This window comes from Lagopus muta, chromosome 4 (genome assembly GCF_023343835.1).
Source record: "Lagopus muta isolate bLagMut1 chromosome 4, bLagMut1 primary, whole genome shotgun sequence".
NCBI classification, from domain to species: Eukaryota; Metazoa; Chordata; class Aves; order Galliformes; family Phasianidae; genus Lagopus; species Lagopus muta.
In genome coordinates this window covers 25880338-25905252 of record NC_064436.1, presented here as the reverse complement: position 1 = coordinate 25905252, position 24915 = coordinate 25880338, and the positions used below count along the sequence as shown (strand labels likewise).

At 40.5% G+C, this 24915-nt stretch overlaps 1 long non-coding RNA gene across 1 annotated transcript in view; it reads right to left on the bottom strand.

The window, feature by feature from the left end:
* Positions 1-4105: 4105 nt before the first annotated feature.
* The window catches only part of LOC125692109 (uncharacterized), a 32107-nt gene continuing 11297 nt past the window's right edge, over positions 4106-24915 (bottom strand). The window contains exons 2-3 of the long non-coding RNA XR_007376468.1: positions 5285-5383; positions 4106-4963 (exon numbers count right to left, since the gene is read on the bottom strand). This is a non-coding gene — a long non-coding RNA (uncharacterized LOC125692109). The remainder of the gene's footprint in view (positions 4964-5284; positions 5384-24915) is intronic.

The following is a 24915-nucleotide window of genomic DNA, read 5'->3' as shown; positions in this document are numbered from 1 at the left end:
AACACATTTTTCATGTTGAACATGATTGATCGCATTATTTCCACTGATGCTGTAAAATCAGAATCACAGAATGATTGGATTGGAAAGGACCTTAAAGCTTACTCAGTTCCAACAACCTGCTGTGTTGCCACACACCAGATCAGGCTGCCTAGGGCCTCATCCAACCTGACCTTTAACAAGTCAGGGATGCGGCATCTACAGCTTCTCCGAGGAACCTGTGCAAGAGCCTCATACCCCCCCTCTCAGTAAAGAATTTCTAACATCTAATCTAAATCTCTCCTCTTCTAATTTAAAACCATCCACTTTTGTCCTATCCCTATCTACTCGTGTAAAGACTTGTTTCCCCTCTTGTTTATAAACTGCCCTCAAGTACTGGATGGCAACAGTGAGATGTTCCCAGAGCCCTCTCTTCTCCAGACTGAACAAGCTCAGCTTCCCAAGCCTATCTTCTTAGAAGAGATGCTCTGGTCCTCTGAACAGCTTTGTGGCCTCCTCCAGACCCACCCCAGGAGTTCCGAGTCTAGCCCACTACTAGCATGAGAAGAGCCAGGACCAACGTTTACCAAAACATCTACATTAAAGAGAAACATTAACAGAGTGAGTGAATGCCCACCCACCTTTAACTCAGCAGTCTGGCAGAGGAGGCCAGAAGGCTCCAAGAAAAAGACTTACAGCACCAAAAATTGCTTCGCTAACAGGAAAAACAAACAGACACAAACCTACAAGTACTTCAAAACCACTTATCACTACTACAATAACACAAAATATTTTTGAGTAGAGAGGGTTCATAGAATTGTGAAATCGTTAAGGTTGGAAAAGACCATTAAGATCATCCAGTCCAACCATGAACCTACCACCATCATGCCCAAGGTTACATTCTCTTAGGGGATTTCCCAAAGTCCACATGAAATCGTTGCTTGTTCTCATCTCCATGGAGGGCTGGAGCCCTCCATGTTAAAGACCTTCTCCTGGGTGCCTGATCCCTGTTAGCATTGAAGTTGAACAGAATGTGGCATGGCCTCAGCGAACCACAATTCTATGGAGTACAAACAGAAATGGTTACTGCTTTTTAACTGCAGAGGCCAACTGCTTTCACAGTATTTCAGTGATAAGTAACAGAGTCAACCTCAAAAATACTTTAATAGCTGAAGTCCAGAAGGAAGTACGAGGCTGGTCAGATATGCAGCAGAAACCATGTGCAAACTGCTTGACTCAGTGACAGTCTCCAGGATAGAATCCAGGCCATTTCCTTCGGTTTTAGTAATTTTCCTCAATTAGTTAATTTATCTCCCATTCTTTCTAGTATTTATTCATCCATGGTACCCAACTGAACTGTAGCTTGATTTAAAGCAAATGAAATGGTACCCTTTATTTTTCTGGCACTTGCTCATCCAGCTTTGCAAAGACAGGATTCAAACCCTATTAATCCCACCCAACAAATCATAGTAACCACACAAATGGTACGCTGCAAGAGCAACAGCCTCAGAGACATCCATCATTCTGTCTGACAGACAAGTAGTCAAGGTAATTACATCTGTATTAATTGCAAGAGCAGTACTACATCTCAGCCAAACCTCTTTAATGCCCGTGTTCCTTTCTGATGTCAGCTAGCTACCTCCATGCTTGGATCAACACATGCACTTGCATTTAGGCTGTGTGAACTATCCCAAGGTCTGGGCTCAAGACCAAAACAACTGAAGAAGAGTAATATTCCACAATATGAAGACAGCCATAAAAAACATCCAGGTTGGTCAGGAGAAAGGCACCAGGAGAATGAAGATCTTAATCTGAAGGATTTACAATCTATTTGCAAGATTACTGTATCTACAGGAAATGCTCAGCCAACTCCATTGTATCTCCTTAAAAGCGTTGCAAATGTTTCCTCACACCTGGGATAAACTCCTTCCGCTCTCTCACGTTTACTTCTAAAACTCACCTTTCTAAAATGCTTACAACTATTTTGAGAGATAGAAATTGCTTTGATGCTTCCTGATGCTAATGCTGAGTGATGATGCCTACAGATGCTCAGGCATTCCCCATATGCTGGCATTCCTATATCATCTACATTCCTTTTCTATGTTTACAAGGGTTTTGAGGGAAGAGGGGCTCTTTGTTCCATCTCCTTCAGTGCAGAAGAATCTTTAACACAGTATAGCTTTATTTTAAGTAAATACGTGAAATATGACCCAAGTAGTGAGAATAAGCATTTGGAGACAGAGAGGAAGGAACCCACAAAAAATCTCTCATTTCTGGAGACTCTTCAAAACTATGCTGATACGGAAACTACGAAGACATTTATGGCATCTTTGATAAAAATGAAAGTTTGAGGTAAGCTCTGAATAAGTCACTTGAAAGCACACACATTAGAACACATATTATTCTCAAGCAACAAGAAGCTTAGAAGGAGCTGATGTTTTTGTCACCTTTACAGAAACTTTTAAAAAGCTATATTGCCCTCTGCAAAGGACAAACTCTCATAATCTTCAGGCTAAAGTCACTCAAAATTAAGGTAAACAACAGCACTACTATGTTCAGTTTCCAGCACCAATGTATAGATTTCATGAAAAGATCGAGGGAGAAGGCAAATAGTTTTGGGGTTTGTTTTTTTGTGCTTTGTTTTTTTTTTTTTTTTTTTTTTTTAATAGTCGGAAATATAGTCAGCTGAAACAAAGCTGTTCATTAACAGGCAGTATTTCATGCTTCCTTGCGCTGAACTGTCTAACCAGTTAAAGTAGTCTGGTTTCAAGGATGCCATATCTATATAATAGGTTAAAACACACATGTCCCAAGCTTGGCTGATCAGGACATCTTCAAAACATCTGCAAATTTTGGTGCAGTGCCCAGGAATCGTAACAATTTCTGAAGAGTAGAAACTGAGGTTTATTGAGTCAGACAGGACAATACCTGGAAAATTATGAGTCTTAGGAAAGATATGCGATTGGTAATAGCATTTCAAAACTTGATGAGATTCAGCACTGCGGAATGGTGAACTCCAGGCATATTTTTAATGGTATTTGTGATTACCCCCTATTTCAAAGAATCAGCTGTCAACACTGATCATTTCCTTTTGTATAATTCATAAAGTGGTTAATTTCAGAAGCAAAAATATTATGGGTTTGAGTAATTGGCTGTTGAAGCACAGTAGGTACAGGATCTCCACATCTGGTGCCTGGGAGCATGTGCTCAGCCTTCTGCGTGCTTGCTCCAAAGTGTACTGTGAGAAGGAAAGTCTTCCCCACACAGCTTCTGCCTGAAGCTGTGGTAGAAGAAAAACTCCTTAGAGAAGAGAGACCTTGCAATAAACGTATTGCTCCATGTACAGTGAAAATGATGAACCGCTGCTTCTTTAGAGGCAATATTTCTGCTGAAGTTTAGAGCGTGATGCTCAAGGAGGTCGTGCTATAGTGAACCAAACCACACATGGATTTCAGCACTAGAGGTTTTTATGCACAGTGGTCCCGTATCATGCCACCCAAATGCATTAATTCTCTGCCAGGAGTGTGAATCAGCCCCATATTACAGAACTTCATGCTGTTAAAGATTTCCAGATCAGAGATGTGTGGTCTCTGAGGCACTCAGTTTCAACTTTTTCTGTTTCTGAGCAACTAAAGATTTTCCAGAGGAGGTGGAAAATTCACACTCACAAACTGGTTTCCGTTCTCACTACATGGTTTGCAGATGTCACCCTGAGGTCTTTAGAGCCACAGTGATTAAGATGAACAGCACCATATAAGTTCTTCTAGCACAGGCTGCCCAGAGAAGCTGTGGATGCCCCATCCCTGGAAGTGCTCAAGGCCGGGTTGGATGGGGCCCTGGAACATCTGAAATGGTGGGTGGTAACCTAGATCACATCAGGGAAGCTGAAGCTCAAGGATCTTTAAAGTCCCTTCTAACCTAAGCTATTCTATGATTATTCCCGATTTCTGTAGGTAGGGCTCAAACCCAAATCCCAGTAGCTGAGCTGAAAGCATGGCAACCAGGAGGCTCTCAGCCTTTTCATCTTAGAGCCAGGGTCTTGCCTTTGCCAACAGCCAGAAGAGATATCATTAGGACAAACCTCCTGTTAACAATACCCCAATTAATGCTATTAAAACATACCCAAATACTGATTCTTGGCATTTACCAAATATGTTTAATAAAAGCGTTGATTACTGTGGCTGAGGCAGTTAATATTCCTGCCAAAGACTTATATTACGCTTTGACTTTTGCATACAGTTCTAAGTATCTTGAACTCAAGCTGCAGATGATAACAGAAATACAAACAGAGGACCATAATTGCACAGAAGACAAGTTTGCCAGAGATGCCCATGAAACAAACAGATAAGCATATGAGTAACTTCTTATTACACTTTGTGATTATTTGTTTGGAAATTGGCTTTTATAATCACAGTTATTTGATAAAGCTGGAATGTGATTATTTGTGGATTTTCTGTTTATGCATTTATTGCACCATAAAGAGAAGTAATTCTACACACAAAGAATAACTACGGTTAAATGAGTATCATCTCTCCTATATAATTCTTTTCTAAGTTAAAACAAAACAAAAACAATGACACTTCAGGAATTTAACTTTTTGAATACAAGTATCACAGAAAGGACTGTACTGAATCTGTATCTGCTAATAAGTATTACAGGAAAAAAAATGGTAAGAACAGCAGATACAGTCTATTGTAGCAGTGGATCTGACATCTTTGAAAGGAGGTGTGTTTTTTTTTTTTTTTTCCTCCACATGCAAGAGTTTCCATTTTTCAGTGGGTTCTTGTAAAATAAGCATGTTTCCTAATAGCCAACCCTGTCCATGTCTGGTAGGATCTGGAAATTAAATTGTGCCTTCTTCATTGATCACCAACAACAAGAATCAAGACAGCAAACATCGCTCTGTGTAACTTCAGCTGCTTTCAGTTGAGGGCTGTGATGGAGAACAGAAGCTGGCCTTCTAGGCGCAATGCAGTTAACAGTTCAGCTGAAGAGAGAAGACATGGAATATTATCCTCATCATCTTCTCACACAATGCCTTTGAAGGATTACAAATAAATGCTATTTGAAATTTGCCGTAGTTATGACATGAAACAGATGGAACCCTGCATCCCTTCTTCCGAACTATGAAAAGAGATTTTGCTCTTTTTATTTTGCTCTTTCAAGAACTTAAACATTTTATTTGATGATCTCTGTATTTAATTAGGCTCCTCACATAGACTTCAGATATTATTATTATCTTTATTTCTCCTTAATATCATTTTATTTTTTGGTACTGAGCACGTAAAAATTGATTGCAATTACTTACAAATATCTTAGAAGTCCTTGCACCTGCCCATCCTGCTTTTTGTGGACAAACCACAACTCCTGCAGACCTTTCATTCTGTCATATCTCAAAATCCAACAACTAGAAAAAAAAAAAAACACGAACAAAACAGCAGAGAAGTAGTTTCTGATGCCAAGTGGAATGTGCAATGACGTGATGGGGAGTTTTCTGCACAGAAACACATTATCTAGGTTAGCCCCTGAATCTCTCACTGAAAGGACATACAAGGCTGTTGGCCTACTTGCTCATCTTTTCATAAACTGGTGGTTCAAGTCACTTCTAAAAATGCAGCTTTTGGTGACAAGCTTTCCATCTAAATGTGTACCCATTGCTAATACTTTCTCAACAGTTTCCCACCAGAAGTACAATTTGCAGAACTAAGTCCATTACTACAGCCTCAGGACCTCCTCCTGCCACATCAAAGGAGTGACACAGAGGGAGAAACAAAGAATGGGAAGTAGCAAAGTGGCACATGGAATCATTAAGGCTGGAAAACTTTAATGGCCACTGAGATGACCAAGTCCATTGACATATTGCCACCTTGCCCACTAAACCACATCCCTCAGCACATCCAAGAGCTGAAAGTAACAATGTAGTTTAAGCTATAATGCTTTTCCTAGAACTGGAAAGGGAGATAACATTACTACCCTCCTTGCACTGAATGTAAAATACTCTCTTACCAAAATTGTTCATAAAACCAAGCAAGAGTTTCTAAAACTTTTATGTTCTGAATTTAAAGAAAAAATGACTTCAATTTCCATGTGCACGTGATGAGAATGCACATACTGGTGACAACATGCGCACATGGTGACAACAACATTATTGTTGGTTAAAAGAAAGTCTCCAAAATGGTTCAGAACCTTTGGAGAACATTGTATGAAATGCCAAGTGTTGGCAATCCACTACAGTGTTTTGCTAACTGATGACATTTTTCCTAACAACTGAAAGCCAGAGCAGAGGCTTGATAGAAACACAAATATCCTTCAGTAAGAGCCCTCTATTTGGCACCAAGCTGGACTTATTTCTAAGTACTAAGAACATACACGGCTGCAACGCAAGGCACTCCTAAGCACCTCCTGCAATTGATACAGATTTCCAAACCTTGGTCTAATAAGACACTAGTGAAAGAGAGATTAACGCTGCATATTCACACAGGTGCCAAAATTCTGTGACGAGCAAAAATATGGAAATGTGTGAATGGGGAGAAATAGGATGAAAAGCAATTGTTTTGTGCCAGGCTGAATATTAGGAAACATTTCTTCTCAGAAAGAGCAGTGACGCAGTGGCACAGGCTGCCCAGGGTGGTGGTGAAGTCACTGTCCATGGAGGTGTTCAAGAAACATGGAGATGTAGTGCTGAGTGATGTGGTTAGGGGGCATGGTGGGGATGAGTTGTTGGTTGGACTTGATGATCTTAATGGTCTTTTCTAGCCTTAACAATTCTATGACTATGAAATGAAGGAAAGCCCCACCCCACCCTTCTGAGATGATTCCTATCCCTCAACATTTTGAGCCCTGTTTCTGTTGGACTGCCTCCCTCTACACTCAGCATTACAGCAGAGCAGAAGTTGCTGATGGTACTGAGCCAATGGGACACTTCTGAAAGGAACAGCAGGGAAGCACACATGCTTCTTCAGGAATCATTTTGAATTGCACTGCTCCAAGCTATTCAAGCCTACATCAAAACAGCACTTGAAAAAATGTTTGAACATTTCACTTTACTAAGCTGAGGGTGATTCACACAAATATCTGTGCTTTCAGGGCAAAATGAGGTGGTAAAAAAAAAAAAAAAAATCTAAGGTTTTCAATCAGGTAAGTCAACAAAGAGGATGTAACTTGAAGAAGAGTAAGCACGCATTAAAGTCCATGCTGCCTCTGCCATGAATTACAATAATTCATCTGTCAGGATAACACTTCAGCAAAAGTGAGGGAAGAGGAAGCCATCCCATTAAAAGAAAAAAAAAAAAAAAGCACTACAACACAAAACAATGGTTCTCAGTGGAGAGAAAAAGAAAAAAAAATTAAGAGCTCTGAACAAGTACAGTTTCCAGCAGGGCCCCCAACAACTTTTCAAAGAGCTGTCACTCATTGTGTTAAACTCCTGAGCTAGCTTTCTATTGGGTTGTGGAGAAGTGGATCCCCCTTCTGCAGGTGCAACTGTGCATCGAGTAAATGAATTCCAGATGCAGAACAGAGTATTTCTCAATTGCCATAATGCAAACCTACAGCTGACTGACGTTTTCTTGCTAAAATTCCCACCTGCAGTTCAAGTGTGGGTTAAAAATGGGGGGGAGCCCTCTTTTGAAAAATCTGTACCAATCTATCCTCGTATATCCCATTGTCACATATACTGTGTTACACTAACACAGAAAAAAAAACAGCAACAACAAAAAAAAACGTCTTGACCTTACACAGACTACTTTAGGCATATTATTCATGTATGCCAATTATTTGTGGTAGATGGAAATATTTTTTCAATTAGAAACTAGAAGGAAAGAAAAACATCTGGAAAGGCCTTTTGTGTACTGGTAAAAATGGAACTCGGAGAATGTATGAAGTCTTTAGGGATGCCAAACTGTTTTAAATTCTTAATAAATCATATTTCCAATTACATTTTTTTTCCTTGTAGGCACACTGTTGGAATTTGAGGAACACTGAAGATACAAAAGTTCTGCAGAAGTCATTGATGGCACAGATGGCTCTAAAGCAATCTAGCAAGCTACTGAGGTTTTTGCCTAGGATCACATCAGATAGTTTAATTTTCCAAGAATCACAGAATCATTAAGACCCCAAAGATCATCAATCCAACCATCCACCTATCACCACCATGCCCACTAAATCTTTTCCTCACATTTCCTGTGTTTACATAATTACCAATCAACCAAAACTTTCTGAATTGATGCTTCATTATGAGGAGCAGGATCCAAGTGTGATGGCACAACAAGAACATATCTTTGACACAGAATGCTACCAAGAAGCTAGGTAAATCACTACAAAAAGGGCTTTTATTTGACACTGTCTCAAAATGCATGGCACTTGGCCTCAATAGCATCCTCCTTCGGCTCATTAAGCCTCACCAGCCATACCCTCCAGTGCTTCAGCCCAGTTGTTGTGGGGAGTAAAAACAGTCATTAGTGTCAGCTCTGCAGAAAAGGAGCACCACAGCTTCAGGCACCACATCTCTACTCCCAGTTTGCTACACAAACACGCCAGCACACACAACAAGCCAAAGAAGCAGCTTCTACATCACCAGTTCTGCTCTACAATGGGATCTCAGCTTCCATACATGCTAATGGTGGTCATCAGAATACCATTCAAGTACAGAACAGAGAATCTGTAGGGAAACAGAAACTGTCCATGTGTAGAGATAGTCAAAGGCTTGCTTCCCTATGGCAGCGGCTGCTGGGGACATTGACTCACAGCCTGATTCCTACACACTAATTGAGACAACAGCATGCACACTGCACCATTTACTGCCACTATATAGGCTTAAAGAAGTTGCAAACCAGGCTTGGGGCACTGGGACTTCATGCATCCTTCCCACATCAGCATAGCCTTCCCAAAAAGGAGGTGCTGACTGGAATTACAGAAGCTCTCAAGCCCACCAACACACTGTTCCAAAGAAAAGGTTTCTGCTAACAATTACTCACTCCATTAACCATATTATTTATTGTGGACAAAAGGAAACCATATCAGCAAATCTTGTTCTTCCTGGCTTAATTCTGTATCGATCCAGCTGGGGAGAAGGACGGAGAAGGTGGCTGTTCCGAGCAGCAGATGCTCTCCCACCCATGCAAACAAGTCCACAACTGTGAACAATCATCCCTCAGGCTCCAAGCAAGGCTGCTGGGGCTCAGGGGCTGGAAATGCAAAGTCCAACACAATCTTAATACAATTCATACTCATACAAGAGAGACAAATGTTGAAAACTCCCTGACCCAAACACTTTGGTTTTCAGTGTCTGGAGCTGAAGTGAAAGTTCCCACTTAGAAAAGCACATCTACATTCTTCCCAAAGTGCATCCAACCAATTAAAGCAATTTTTCAAACATTTCCTAGGCCTATTTCTGATAAAAAGAAAAGATCAGTGTGGAAACCCAACCTCCAGTTGACTTTAATAGGATCAAGATGAATCCTTGAAGTGCTGCAATCAGTGACAGCAGAGCTGAAGCCCACATGCACACAAGTCAATTATCAACTCTCAATTACAGAGAGTTCTTAAAATATACAGCAGACTTGCAAGCTTTGAAGGATGCAAATCAGGAATAACAACGCTCTTCCTTTAGATAAGGAAAGAGAGAGCAGCATTAGATGAAAGCCAACATTTAAAAGCTGGGTGATTATTTTTAATAGTTTGTAACTCCAAAATAGCATGAACATTTTCAGACGTATAATTTGCTTTAAGTGTAGCAATTTTCACGCCAAATCAATTTTTCAAGCTGAGGCTCTCAAAATGTTGACTGGGGGCACCTACAGTTTGAAACAACTACTACAAACATGTGATTCCAGTGATGCTGGTCACTTTGCTTATGGTCTTTGGTTCAAAAAAACAAACAAACAAAAAAAGGAACAACACAGCTGTCCCTGTTTTCTGACAAACTGCCCCTAATGCTTGTAGAAAGTGCACGTTTTCTATCAAGTTTTCCCTAGACATGCATTTAAATCAACACTGGCAGATGTCTCAGGCAAAATCTGTCAACAAAATATCTCTCAAATAGTAGATTTCAATGGGTCTCTCTCATCACTCCATAACACCAATGCTGAAAAACAGCCTTGAGCTTCAAACTATGTTGAAGACAATGCTGGTGTCACACATAGAGCACTGCTGTGGACTGAAGGGGAGGGTTACTTTTTTCCCCTGCATCTTCCTACAGTGGGCACCAAAAGCACCAATGGACAAGGTCAAGTCCAGACCACTTCCCTACACAGAGCAAGTTATAGGACTTGCTATATGGATTCAGTGATCCATATGGGTCCCTTACAATTTGCAATAGCCTGCGGATTCTATGATAAACATGCTACCACTGGAACCAAAGGGAATAAAACGATCACTCTGGGGGATTTTTAAGGATGGGAGAGGGACATATAAACAAGAACAGATATTAAATCACTTAATTCATTTAATTATTTAATTAAATAGGCATAGTTCTACATATCAGTGCTTTCTCAAAAACATGGTACAATGCCAGTTTTTCCATAAAGCTGTCATTGAGTGAAGCTCCATTACCAACAGTTCCCTGATTCCTGTGATTCTGCCAATCAGGAGCACCCAAGATAATAAGTGAGCACTATGACAGAGCAGGAAGACCAGATCGGAACTGTTAAGTCTCGAGATGCTAACACATCCCTCCTGTCCTCCTGCCTGCAGCTTCCAGATGTCACCCTGCAGAGCAGCCAGATGTTCAAACCACAGCAGGCTTCACCACAGTAAACCTGCTGGGATAATTGCTCAATTACAATACAGAGTTTCATTTGATTTGAGGTTGTGGATACAAGCACAGTCTGTATTTGATTGTACTATTTTTTTTCGTATGAGTTGCATGATGTGTAAACAGTGTAGTTTTCAGACACGTTCCTTAAACAATTGTATAAATTATGTCTCTCCAACAGTAAACACAATTAAATCTGATAGCACCTGCTTCTTGCAGCAGCACTTTATATACTACTTTGAAAAAAAGGACTTCATGGGGCAGTTTTTCAGCAGCTGGAAGTTAACTGCAAGTTTCCATATGCACCTACAAGTCCCCCAGCTTGAACCTTCCCAGAATAAATAAAGCTTCAAAACCAGGAGTCAGCAGAAACACGCTGCTCATTCTGATGAACACACTACAACTGAAGATTAGAGTATAACCCATACCCAAATTCACACCTGCGAGAATCTTACCCCAGGTGTGCAAACACATCAGCGACTACACAGTAACTGTTCTCCCCTACCCTTCAAACCTAATGAAAAAATCCCCACAAGCTGCCCAGAAATGACGTTAAGTGGTCAGAGAGACCTAGACAGGCTCAAGCAGTCGGCCAAGGTGGACCTCATGACATTCAACAAAGCTAAGTGCAAAGTCTTGCATCTGGGTTGTGGCAAATGAGGAACTGCAAGATATGGTTTAGTAGCTTGTGGTAGCAATGGTAATGAGAAGACAGTTGGACTAGATGATCTTATAGGTTGTTTTCCAACCTTGTGATTCTATGATTTTATGAGATCTCCTGGTTCCAAGGACACTGAGCTTGCTATTGCTGGATGAGCCCTTTATCCCTTTCCCTTCTCAGCAGATACAAAACAGAGAGATCACCTGCTGGAGGAGAATTCTGGTGGGCTGCAGGAGAGGGTTGCAGATGGGCTGGAGGACCACTGGACTTCATGCAACAACTCACAGTACGATGTTCCAGAAGTGAAGCTGCACATCAGCCCTGCCCTGCAGGTGGAGAGCATTTCACACTCTTGGAAAGAATTCACTCTGCATTTCACTGCTTCTCTGGGTTCCTATGTGAGTGACACAGCTGTGCAGCCCAAGCCCTTCTTCACTTACAGCTGATGGCAGCCACCATGCTGGAAATTCATTTTGTTTCTCACTCCTCCTCAGCCAGGAATTTCAGTATAAGCAACTTTTAAACCTGTAGTTTTTACTTTCTTTTAAATAATTAAGCATTTGATGAAATACTATGCTATGTAAACAAAAGCATTATCCCCAGCTATTAAACATAAAGTCCCTTGCCAAGCACAAAGTCCCTGGATACGCCTGCAGGATATCCAAAGTGATTAACCCCTGTGTTAGACTTCCCTGACCTCCAGAAAGGATCAGCCACACTTCATGCAAGCATTTCTTCAGATGTTCTGGCACTGCTCATGGTCTGCTCTTACCTGCACCAGTCCTACATCTGCTCTGGGACAGGCACATGCAGGTTAGGGGCCAGGATAAAAATTTGCCCTTCAGTCTTAGGAAAATCATTTGCTTGTCTCACTGCTACCCACCTGCTAGAGACAGCAGTACTGACTACATCTATTTCACAGGCACCTTTTTAAGATAGCTTAGATGCAAACCCTGCCTGCAGTTCCCTGTCTATCTTCCAGCACGGTCATTCTGCAGTGTTGCATGTAAAAGGGATTACTTATGAAACCTGGAAGAGCCCTCAGAAATGAGCATAAAGACTCCAGTTTCTTCAAAAATGCAAACACTGCAGAGCACGTGAGACAAATTCTGGAGTTTTCCTCTGGATAGAGAATCACTGAAAATTGTATAAATTCTATTTCTGATGGGGGAAACTCTTATACTACTCTGAAGCATGAGATAGCAGCAATGCCTTCAGGCTAAGAAAATGAAATCTAAATCTCAATCTTGGCAGATAATGAGATGAGGAGCACCACACCCTCAGACTATAGAAATCAACACAGTTTCTAGGCTGCAGCCTCCAGGTTTTAAACATATCTACAGGTTTTAACCCTTATTTCCTTCTTTGTGGCTGAAAAATGCACACACAATCTCAACTCCAAAACCACATGTTGCTAGCCTGACTCTTAATTATTCTCAGAAGGCATCAGTAGACCTGGAAGACCTTGATGACCTGGAAGAGCAATTGGTCTTCTGGTATGTGGCAAAAGGAGACATCCTAAAGCATTTCAGAAAGAAATAGGCTTCAAAGGTAATTTCAGAAAGAAAATAAAATAGGACTGAATCAAATTATTTTCTCCAGCCCAAACTGCAATGGTTTCTATGGTTGCTCAGCCTGGGCTTTTTAGCTCAGAATTTGTCCCACAGCGTGCAAACCATCTGCTGTACTATGCAGTGTAAGAACGTCATCGGGTACCATAAAAATCTCCTCACCAGCTATGAATGCCAGTCCAGATTGCGAATCTGCATGGCTCTCCTTACAGCGCTCCACTTTGTTGGGATCATCATTGAAAATAATAGAAATGCAGATAGGGAATCATTAAAAAAAAAAAAAAAAAAAAAAAAAAAAAAAAAAAAAAAAATCAATACAGGGAGATAAATCATTCTCCTATCAGACTGCAATGACCTCAGAATTCTGAACTCTGTCAGACAACTTTTTTCCATGTTAATGAGCTCTTTGCTCTTGATGACTACGAAACTCTCTTTGCTTATGGCTGTTAAACTTGAGATATTCAGCAAGCCTTAAGTAAGTAAAGAATAGCAAGAGGCTGAAAGCTACATCACAAGGGTGAGTAACAAACAGAATAGCATGGAGTCAGTAAGGAAAGTATAATCTACCCCTTCTGATCTGCTTGCAACTAAGGAATGCTCTTCTGGTAGACCAGCAGCAGCAGCCCACTCATCAGAGAATGCTCACCATGGCCTCTTGCGTTACTCATTTATGTGCATTTGACCTGTTTGGAAGCAGTAATTTTGAGATGCCTTCCACAATACCAGTGAGCAGGAGGTGCAATTTCACATTTGGATTTTGGCAATGTATCCTGACTAGTACAAATGTCTGGGCTCCATGAGAACAATGTAGGAAAAAAAAAAGTTTGGCTCCCAAATCAGACTTCAGCTCAGCAGTAGTCGTATCATATAAGCCGCATAAGGCTCTGCAGCCAAGACCATGGAAATCTGGCTTTTGTGTCTGCTCAGACTTCTAAATTAAAAAATGTATTTGCAGAGCAGCCGTGGTCAAAATGCAAAAGGAGGGTCTTTCACCCACACAATAACTTCTCAAGAAGAGTAGAAAAACATTGAGAGCAAGTGTGTGTGCCCATATGCAAGAATTAGAGAGCTGTAGGAAAAAACTTAGAAAGGTTTGGAAAATATCTCTCTGAAACAGTTTGTTTCTAATCATTCCAGGCAGATGAGAATAACTTCCAAGGAAGGCAAGATCTTCAGTAGTCTACAGAAAGGAGCTGCCAACCTAGCTGCTAAGAGCTGAAGCTTGAGCATTTTCTGTTGGCCATTTCTATCTTAAAATATCAATTAAATATTACTCTCACTTTGCAAAGAATAATTTACTATTTCCCAGCCAGCAAGCAGAAACTGGCAACTATGTTGTACACCTGTTATTATGCATTACAATGAAATTAAAATATTTAGAGAATTTGGCAAGCCCGCTCCACTAGAACTATGATGGTAGTTGTAACAATGAACTGCGTAGAAGAATACTGTTCCTACTTGCTAGAAAAATATTGCTGCACAGAAAACTACTGGTGGCCGGCAGCTGGCCTTTCAAGATAAGTACCAAGAACATGCACTGTGTGACATTTGATCATGGCACGGGTGCCGAGGCTCTTGTTGTTCAGCAGGAGCAGTAGGGAATGAGCTGAAGAATGCTCCCCTTGCAAGCCACGTGCAGTGACCTCAATGGGTGAAGTGCAGAGCTCTATTTATTCAGGTGCAATAATACAAATCTTTGTGGGTTGTTCTGTAATGATAAAACAAAGAGGATTCCAAAGAATGCGCTCCATGTGCGACTTTCCTAGCTCCACTATAAGCACAGTATTTGCAATATCAAGTGACAGCCAGAAGCAAAATTATTGTCGTTTGGGGCCGCTGAGCATAGAACTCGAGCAGCTTTTCAAAATGGAAAAGTTTTATGGAGCTGCAGAATATAATTGGGATGTGGGGAATAGCGTAGGGACCCAGTGGAGATTGACTTTTTCTCCCCCAAGGATTTATTTCAGCTGTCCCTGCTTTTTTGTGTCAAAATAAATAGTGCAAGCCGGTAATAAAAGACAATTTATGTGCATTACTTTTGTCTCTATGAACTGGTCAGACTATTACATGGGGAACCGCCTGCAACCAAGTGCAGCCAATGACCATAGCTTTAGTAATTAATTACTGATTTTGATTAAAATCAGAGGATTTATGCTCAATATGGAGAACCACAAGCATAAGTGGGAGTTAAAATTCCAGGAATTTGAGGAAATGCATTTCTCATCACAAACAGTAGAAGGAATGCAGTTGCCTCAGCATCAGTGATCCCTCAGTAGAGGACCCCTCATCAGAACACACCAGCATTTCTGCAATGCCTGGACAATTCCCCTACTTCCACAGCTATGTGGATAAAACTACCCAGGATTCACACTAACAGTAAATGCTAACAGTGATATTTCCTGATTCTGGCGATTTTGGATGCCACCTGCTGCTTGGCAGGATGCAGTTAGTTATAGCCCCAAAATGCTGCTGGCAACACCTGACTCTGCCAGAGAGCACTTGCTCCCCCAGGAGCCAAACACATCCAGATGAGCTCGTCTCCTTTTGACTCCTTCCCTACAGGACCCTTGTCCTCCACCAAGCACAGAGTGCTGCCACAACATCAGTTTCAGTGGTGTCTTGGCTCTTGTACTCAATACTCCTCACCTGCTTTTGGCATCTTTGTGCACACTCTTCTCACTCACAAGATGTATCTGAAATGAGCAGGAAACACTCATTCTGAGCTGAAGATGTGAATGTTCCTGAAAGTTTCTGAAAGGGGAACATCACTTTTCACTCCCCATTTCTCTCCTGGCAATGCACGCACAACATAACCCAGAGGTCTCTTTGGTTATTTCCTTTGACCAACCACACTAAGCAGAAGCAATACTGAAATCTCAGCTCCAAGCATTCAATTCTTTACAAACCTGATAAGAATAAGACACGAAAGCACCCTCAGATGAAGAGAATATCAGAGAAGCATTTGCTCAAATTAAAAAAAAAAAAAAAAAAAAAAAAAAAAAAAAAAAAAAAAAAAAAGAATCTGAACTGGATTCTTTTCTGGTTCATTTACAGGGTTAGAAGCAAGTGCTTGTGCTTCTCAAAACTGAGGATCAGAGGAGGAGCAACAGTTGAACTGCCTTCTGCTCTCAGTGCCTCATTCAGTAGAGAGAGAAATTCATAGAATCATAGAATGGTTTGAATTGGGCCATAGGCATCCTAAGGTAGTATTTGGCCAGAGCAGATTCCTTAAATGGAGAAATATTTACCTATTTTCAACTGTAATGAATACCATTTAACTATCTATCTGACCATTATTTTGGAGGAGAACAAGTAGTTCTGAAAAGGAAAAAATCTTAACTTTTCTTGTTGCTGCTTTACAGAGATTCTGTTTTTACCTAAGCAAGAAATCTGCAAAACAATAAAATATTTCTCAAGACTGCAGAATTGCTTGGCCCATTTGAGTTTAACTAAGCCCAACCAGCATCCAAGAGTACAGCTTTATGAGCCAGCTCTGACTGAACGCACAGGCACAGCATTAGCATCCCAACTGGAGAGCTTTGGACTGAGTGCTACTTGGCCAAACATCTGTTTCTCTAGAAACAGTATGGCATAAACCAGCAAGTAATGCACACCTTTGTTCTGCTATACTTAGCAAGAAATTTCAACTCTTTTTCACATCTCTTTTTTTTTTTTTTTGCCTGTCCAAGCTCTGGTTGTGTTTTCTCCATGCAGAAAGTACAACAGAATACTGTTTGTCTTGCAATTCCATTTCAAATTCAAGGTACAAGAGCATGAAAAGATATAATCTCATAGCAATATTTTTTTCATTAGTTGCTTAAAACTTCAGCAAAAATGAAAATGAATATCAATGCAATTAAGTTAGGTTTTTTTCATCCCCCAAAATGGCTAGGAACAGGACTTGTAGACAACATTGTAAGCTCAATCACGGAATCATGAGGGTTGGAAAAGACCAATAAGATCATTCAGTCCAGCCATCAATCCATCACTAGCATGCCCACTAAACCACATTCCTCAAGTGGTCCTTGGGTAACATATTAATTAAGGAGTGTACTGAGATCACTACATTCCACTCAGAAAGACTACTGCAACTGATGATTTTATAAAAACTCTCAATCTTCTGAGCAGCCCTCTGAAGGAGAGGTATCAGCACTCCACACCTACATGCTTGCTAAATTGAACAATCTTTAATATCAGTACCCAAGAAAGCATCATCAATGTCATTGTGAGTGAAGACCACACACACCATTTTCAACCCCTGCTGGTTTTCCACTTAAAGTTATTCCAGTCATTCAAATGGAAAAGGACTGTGTTGCTTCTTATTTTCACACTCTTTGCACTTCATGGACAGCTGTGGAAGATGTTGGCATGGGTGGGGCTTCCCCCATCTACAGATTCAGAAACAAATGCCAAATACGAAATATCTGTGATGTTTTCATAACATCTACTCCTATTTTGGCAATAGCTCAGAGTCTTCTTATAAACAGTTTGCTTGTACTGAGATATCTCAGGAAAACATGCACTGGATGGCAGAGGACAACACTGGTTGCTGGCTGTCCCTGTCTACTGATGCAAGCAGAGTGAGAATCACAAAGGACCTAAGTCCTTATCTCTAGATCAGATCTAGAATTCATTTTTAAAAAGGGAAAAAAAATGTAGCAGCATAATTAGCTTCAGGAATTTCAAAGACAGATATTTCTTGATTAGGATCCTGAACATACACATGAGCTATGCCAACATCAAGGCAAGCTGCCATTCTGAGGAAAAGAAGAAACAGAAAATGGAATAAAAGCTATGCACAAATACTGTGAAAGACAGAGTCGTTTAGATTAGAAAAGACCACTAAGATTACGTATTGTAACCATCAGCATTTTCCCATTTGGCTATGTCAATATTCCTTTGTCACTCAGATATGAATCTAATGCACTTCTGAGTCACAGTGGAATTTGGATGCATCCATATATCAAAAGTGCAGAGACGTATAACACAGAAGGACACTGATATGTTTTTGAGATGGAACTTGTGGAAAAACTGTCAGCTGAATGGGCGTTCCTCTGTCAAAGTTGAGAAGCTTCAGGACTAGGAACAGATGTTCCCAACTGCAACTTCTTAAGAAAATTTAAGCTTTCTCCTGCCTTGTTGTCATGATGGCTGTCAGAGGTAAGGAAGTTTGAAGAAAAGCACAAAGGATTCCTCTGCTCATATCTAATTTGAGGACTTTGTCAAGGAATGAATGTGTTCTTTTCCACTGCAAAGTGTTCTCATTTTTCTTCCTCGATTGCCAATCCAGGTCATGAATACTCATGTGGGTAAGAGCTACCAGGATGTGGCCTCACATGTACCATTCTGTGGTGTTCTCATGAACAAGGATGGTATGGACAATTACCCATTCTGTTACTTCTGAACTCTGAATTAAGCCATCAAATTACACACGTCCTTGTTCCAGAGATTAAAACACGAAAGAAGTAACAAGGGACTGATAAAGCAAGTTTCAAAACACACATGAATCTCAACAGATTTCAGTGAAGTTCTTCTCATATAAGAAGGTATAACTTGAAAACACAGCTCAAATATTTATGTTTTCTTCACTGGAAAATATATGACAAAGGCCCAAATGCCTATAGTGTTAAAAAGGAAAAAAGTTAAATAAATCTGAAATATATTTATTTAAATTACAAGGAATGGTTAACTGTATTATCAAACCATGTTCATTATCAAACCACTGTTTAGACACCAGATACATATATATAAGCACCAGATGTGTATACACACCTGAGAATGCTCACCAAGATAAATTATGCTGAAAAATCCCACAACAAAGTAAGCTCTGAAAGAGAAGAAGTTGTATACAATTCTCTGCGTAAATCGTACCAGTGTTGTGAGAAGCTGACGAGAGTCATTTGTCAGGAATCCAAGACACAGACATTTCAACAGTAGGTTGGTGAAAGCTTACCTGACCTGCTATGTGAATGTTTTGACGCTATTTCTTCAAACTATAATGCATTTGTAAGGGAAAATGTAGTGATCATGAAAGCATTATAGCTGGCAGAATTCAAGGACTGGATATTACAGCCTCATCACACTATTGGCCTGTGAGGAAGGTGCTTTCTCTACATCTGAGTATATGAAAGGAGGGTAAATCACAAAGATAAAATCCTGTGCCATGGATGGCTTCAATAAGTGCAACCAATGGTAACCTGAACACACATTCTACCTTCATTAAGCTCATTGGTCTACATAGAAGTAACGAATTACATTAAATTAAAAGCACTTGCATTGCAGGATCTCACCTAATCACTCAATTTTTAGTTATTTTAATAGCCACACTGAGTGTGTTTGACAGAAACAAACCTAGAGATTCCACCCTCTTAAAAATAAATTCTTTTGCCAATGGAAATGACAGCTACTTATAAAAGGGCAAGGTTCTTGTAGCAGAGCAACCTTTACTGCTATCCTTTCCTTCTTTCTCATGACTGTAGATGGAAAGTCTGATTCTGAGTAACTTAGAAGAACACAATTTGCATTTCAAGCTCATTGTGTCATATATATCCCCTTGAGACTGACACATCCTGGGAAGCAATTCAAAACTCTCTTGGATAATAAGATATTAATTGGAATTTCAATGCTTCTTCTGTTTATTCTTATATAAAAAAGTCAACTCTGTATCAGTCTTACAGGAATGATTTTTTGACATTCTGCTGCTGGAGTCTTCAATTTTGATCACTGTGCAATGCATTCGTGTCTGCTAAGATTTATTTTAACTTGAACCAATCTAATGCATGCTTCTAAGGATGCACTTTCTGGCTATTCTGCATTTCAACCACATAGCTCAAATTTTATGATTTTCTCTTATTATCACAGGAGGGCTACTATTATCTCCTGGTGAAATTGATTTTCATACCATATAAAGAAACACACCTATTCTAACAATTATTTTGTGAGCATCTATGACGTTGCAGAGTGGATGAATTTCACTTCAGTTCCAAACTGCTAATTGTTGCAATTCAGCTGATTTGATGAGTTTAGACCCATTTTGGAAAGTAACATTTCCATAATGCCAAACATTACTGCTGACTCCCAAATGATCATTGAAGAGGGACAAATAATGTCTCGTGCATGCAATATTGAAATTTCTGGTATAGCTGCTGCAGCAATGAAACACCCATAGACAGGAGAAGAAAGAGATAAACAGAAATCCAAGAGAAGCAAAACAGGGAGCAAGATCTGTTTCAGCCAAAAAAAACCTGCCACTCCTTCAGCACCACTTCAGACCCTCCCATAAGTGTTTTCTCCAGCAAAACAGAATCCAAAGGCTTCTGATGGATGGAGGGAATAGAGGAAAATATTTGTCAAGCTGCACAAAAATAAAAGAATACAAGCATTATAATCATACATCTACCTTACTGCTGTGAAAAATAAAGATTAATCTAAAATTAATCCTTCCTGCCCCCTAGAAGTGCAGTCTTCATTTCACTGTAGTGTAACAAATTTTGGTGTTAGCCTCATGTGCATATGGTTCCAATTAGCACCTGCATACCTCAGTTATTAAATAAAAAACAGCTCTCTCCATGACCTGCAGAGCTCTTGTATACATGAACTTATCCAACAGCATTATGTCTTCCCTTATCAGATGTGTGTGGTATGACATAATGGATGTAGCACTGCAGCACAGTTGGCGCTAGTTCAATTCCCAAGCATTGGGTCACATTTCCCATTGCGCTGCTTTACAGCAGACGGCATGGGCTAGCTGGCTAATGGATGGAGCCCTGGAATGTTACCTCAGATCCTTCAAATTTAACCTCAGCCTGATGTACAGAATGTAGCCCCTGGGGAAAAATGTATCTGTCAAAACCACCGCTCACAGTTGAACTGAGAGGTCTGCACCAGCAATTTGTAGCTTGATTTGTTGCCCATAAATGAAGGTGTCTCCTACATGAGCAGGATTTCAAATGAAATGTTGCTGTTCTCAGTGCTTTTCCAAAACAGCGCTCGGGGATTTGGAAAGCAGAAAACAAATTGTCTTACTGTTAAAACACACATCTTAGTGTTAAAAACTATCAACCCATTCCCACTAACCATGCCCCTCATTGCCACATTCACACAGTTCCTGAACACGTCCAGGGACTCCACCACCTCCCTAAGCAGCCTGTGCCAATGCCTCACCACTCTTCCTGAGAATAAATTTTTACCAACATCCAACCTGATCCTCCCATGGCACAACTTAAAGTCACTGTCTCTCATCCTATCACTGTTACCGGGGAGAAGTTGACCTCGACCTCGCTACAACCTCCTTACAGGGAGTCGTAGAGAACAATAAGATCTCTCCTGAGACTTCTTTTCTCCAAACTGAATAACTCCAGTTCCCTCAGCAAGAGAGACCCAGTTTCTATTTCTGACCCCACCAAGAACACCATGTGAGCAACATCGCTGGTTCTTACCCTTACTCCGAGACAGTGATGTTCATCAAAACAATGGGCTGCACCAGCTGATGACAACTGTTGTTTTCCTGCTGCTGTTTTATTAAGCAGACATTTGCTTAGAAACACAACTATATTCACTCCCATCTGCCAGTAGATTTGAGTACTTGGGACATCCTTCAGGCTCAGCACTCATCAGAGCCCTGAGACTCCTGGTGATGCAGCCCCTAATTATGAGACAAAATGAAACATTCCACAGGAGGAGGAAGGGTCTGTAAAAAGGTGAAACTAGAGGAAAAACAAAAGAGGGAAGAATGTATCTGACCATCATTTTTTAAATACAGCAGAAATCTTAGAGACAGTGATGTCTGGGATTACTGCATGATATATTTATTCTTGGCATATTTATTCTTTTAGTTGCCTATTAAAGTATTCTTAGTTGGTCCTTTCAACAATTGTCCATTCTCATCTATTTCTCTCATCTTTCAATAGGCTGCTGTGGGCTACAGCTGGACGTTCTTCCCCAAATATCAAGCCTACTTTTCAAAGAGTGCTGAAGAAGTATGATCCCCTCCTCCTGAGGATCATACATGGGAACAAGATACAGCAATGTTTCTCCAAACAAGGAATTGAGCAGAATAAAAGAAACAAAGGAACAAAGACCATCAGTACTAATTCAGTGGCCCAAGGTTCAGATGGCACAAGCCAAACCCAGAATTCCATGATGAGCTGTGAACTTCTACCCCAAACTGAGTTTCCTTCATGCTTCCAGTTACCAGAATTAACCCAATGTAAAAAACTTTGGATCTAGTTTTCAAACATTATATGGGTAACATGTAACAAGTCGAAGCAGGCAAGCACTTAACTCACAGATCTGCATTACCTTGGATATTGCTTAGATTTTTACTTGTACAATTCTGAATGATGATTTTTTTCCTTGCTCCAGCCTACAGCAAACAGCTCTGTAAAATATGCCTCAAGAGCTCCCCAGCAATAATCATTCTCAAAAGGTCAGTCAGTGTCAAACTGTGACATTAATTTGTTCTGCACTTGCTCAAAGTCTGTATAAAAGAAAACTTTCAAGAGCAAACACTGAGCCATCCAGGACGATTAGATGAAGTGTCTCCCGTTTCATCTCAGCTGAATGCAGGCCAGTAAATACTCCAAATGGTGTTGGACAACGCTGTGCAGCTGTTCATTACAGCGGTCAAGAGGAAATCATTAAAGACAGAACCTTGCAACCGCTCAACTTCCAGACCAAAATAGAAGAAGCGATGGGTACAGGTCTGCGACCCGATTTGTACGCTCACTGCAAACTGCCAAGCACAGCCTTTGCCTTGTAACACAAACCAGGATTTCTCTACAGTGTAATTGAGAGCTTTCCAGCTCTGTTCTCCCAGGCTCCCATGCTTACAAATCCAGTAGCTGGAATTTACATAATTGCAATTTTGCTTTGCAAATACTGTCAGGACCTTTTTACACCTGATTTTCAGAACAGCTGCTTCTTGAAGCTGAAGTCTTTGCTAATTATTTCAAACATTCAATGGAAAAATGCAGACTGTGTTCAAGAAAATTATTATTGAAAAAAAAAAAAAGTAGGGGAAGAAATTCTCATGGTTTGGACAAGGGGAACAAAGTTTTTGGTGTTGTTTTTGCCCCATTTCTTTCTTCTTTTCTCTTTAAGAACTGCATATGCAAAACATTTGTGAAGCCAAAGCAGCTGCAGGGCCGCTCAGCAGACCAGTGCTGTCTGCTTGGTATCCTTTCTAGCTTTTTATAGATACGAGTTAAAAACACCATGAAATTTATTTCCTGTAAAAACGATCCCCAAATATTTTCTTTAAAAGTCAGTGTTTCAGCAAAATTCTCCCAAGAATGTGGAGTTATGCACTGACATTGTGTTAACCTGGCCCTTCCCCTCCCTGCTTCCTTTGCTGTTGCCACGTTTGGGTGATCCATGGCATCCACGGCCAGTGGGAACCAACATCTCCATTTGTAGCCACCAAGAGCAGCCACATCACACACCTGACTAAGGGCATATCTTCACAGGAAGAATACACATTGGGTTTAGAGGCTCTCATCTCTATTTTTTCTTTTTTCCCCACTACAAGCTCATCACTCATTTTCTCCTTTATTTTCTTCAGACTCTTGAATTCGCTCTTTTTTAGCTCCTGGTCTCTACCTCTGCATTTTTTATGCCTCACCCAGCCTCAGGAAGGACCTCCAGAAGCTGTGATAATGTCAATATTATTATTTTAAACTAATAAATACAAGATCTCCTGGCCTGGATACCCAATCCATTCTAACACAGTGATATAATTTCCTCATGCAGCACTTGTTCTACAGACCTCCTTCCACAAGCAACCCCCTCTTGGTGGAGAAGATACATGCTATATCCACCACTTCTTCAGGCAGTCTGAAGACTCTCTGACCTTACTTTACAGCCATGTTCACAACAGCAGAACAGCTCTGGAATTCGATACAGAGAAATCAGGATGATGAAAATGCCACAAAACAGCAGAAGGGAGAACAGTTTGCATGCCTGAAAGCTCACTCGTTTATTCTAAATATATCATTCAGTCTAATAAAACAAATTCTATATTTCCACACTTAGATCCTTACCCCACAGGGGTTATAAAAACAGCAGAAGAAGAAATAAAAGAAATACTCCCTTCCACACAAAGTCAAAGAAATAATGGTTGCTCTCAGACTGTCCTTTACAAAGCCTTTTACAGTAGGGTTGTGAGGCACTGGCACAAGTTGCCCAGAGATGTGGTGGATGCCCCATCCCTAGAAACTTTCTAAGCCATGCTGGACCAGGCTCCAAGCAACCTGATCATTGCTATGATTATGTACGCACTCAGTGTTACTATACCATCTTCACATATAAAAGTTTACAGTAACACTAACATATCTTTGCAATCTCAATAAAGCTAGAACAGACTGTGGAGGTGAAGGCCCGTCCAGTGATTTGTTTCTCCCACAGATACTCAGGATCAGCAGTGTGAAGCAATTTATCATTGTGATCTGCCCATTTCTCTATTCTTACCCCATTTATTTCCCATTTTATGAAATTGTTGTAATAAATTTCTTCTGCATACTTTGGTGTGACAGTATTGTTAATACCTGTGATATGTAAAAAAGAATCCTGGCAAGTTTTACAACACACTGCAGAGCTGGAATATGGAAATGGATATCTAAATGTGTCCACTTGTTACTCTCCCATCTATTGGCACCTTCCAAAGAATCTTGTGCAAAAATACATCACGAAGCTTGAGGTGACAGAAATATTTTCTGAGCACAACAAGCAAATCTTAGCACCCAAGATTTCATGTCAGTCGTCAGTGCTTATACCACAGAGCTGTGCTTTGAACCACACAGCAACCAGCTACGTGCAGGCTGTGTTTATAGGCTAAACTACCCAGGACATTGAGCTATCGCGATGCATCACTTTTGAAATTCTACAACATGGGAGTCCCAAGCAAGGCTGTGCTTTCCATCAGCAATCCTCCCAAGCAATGCTCATTTTTGACTCAA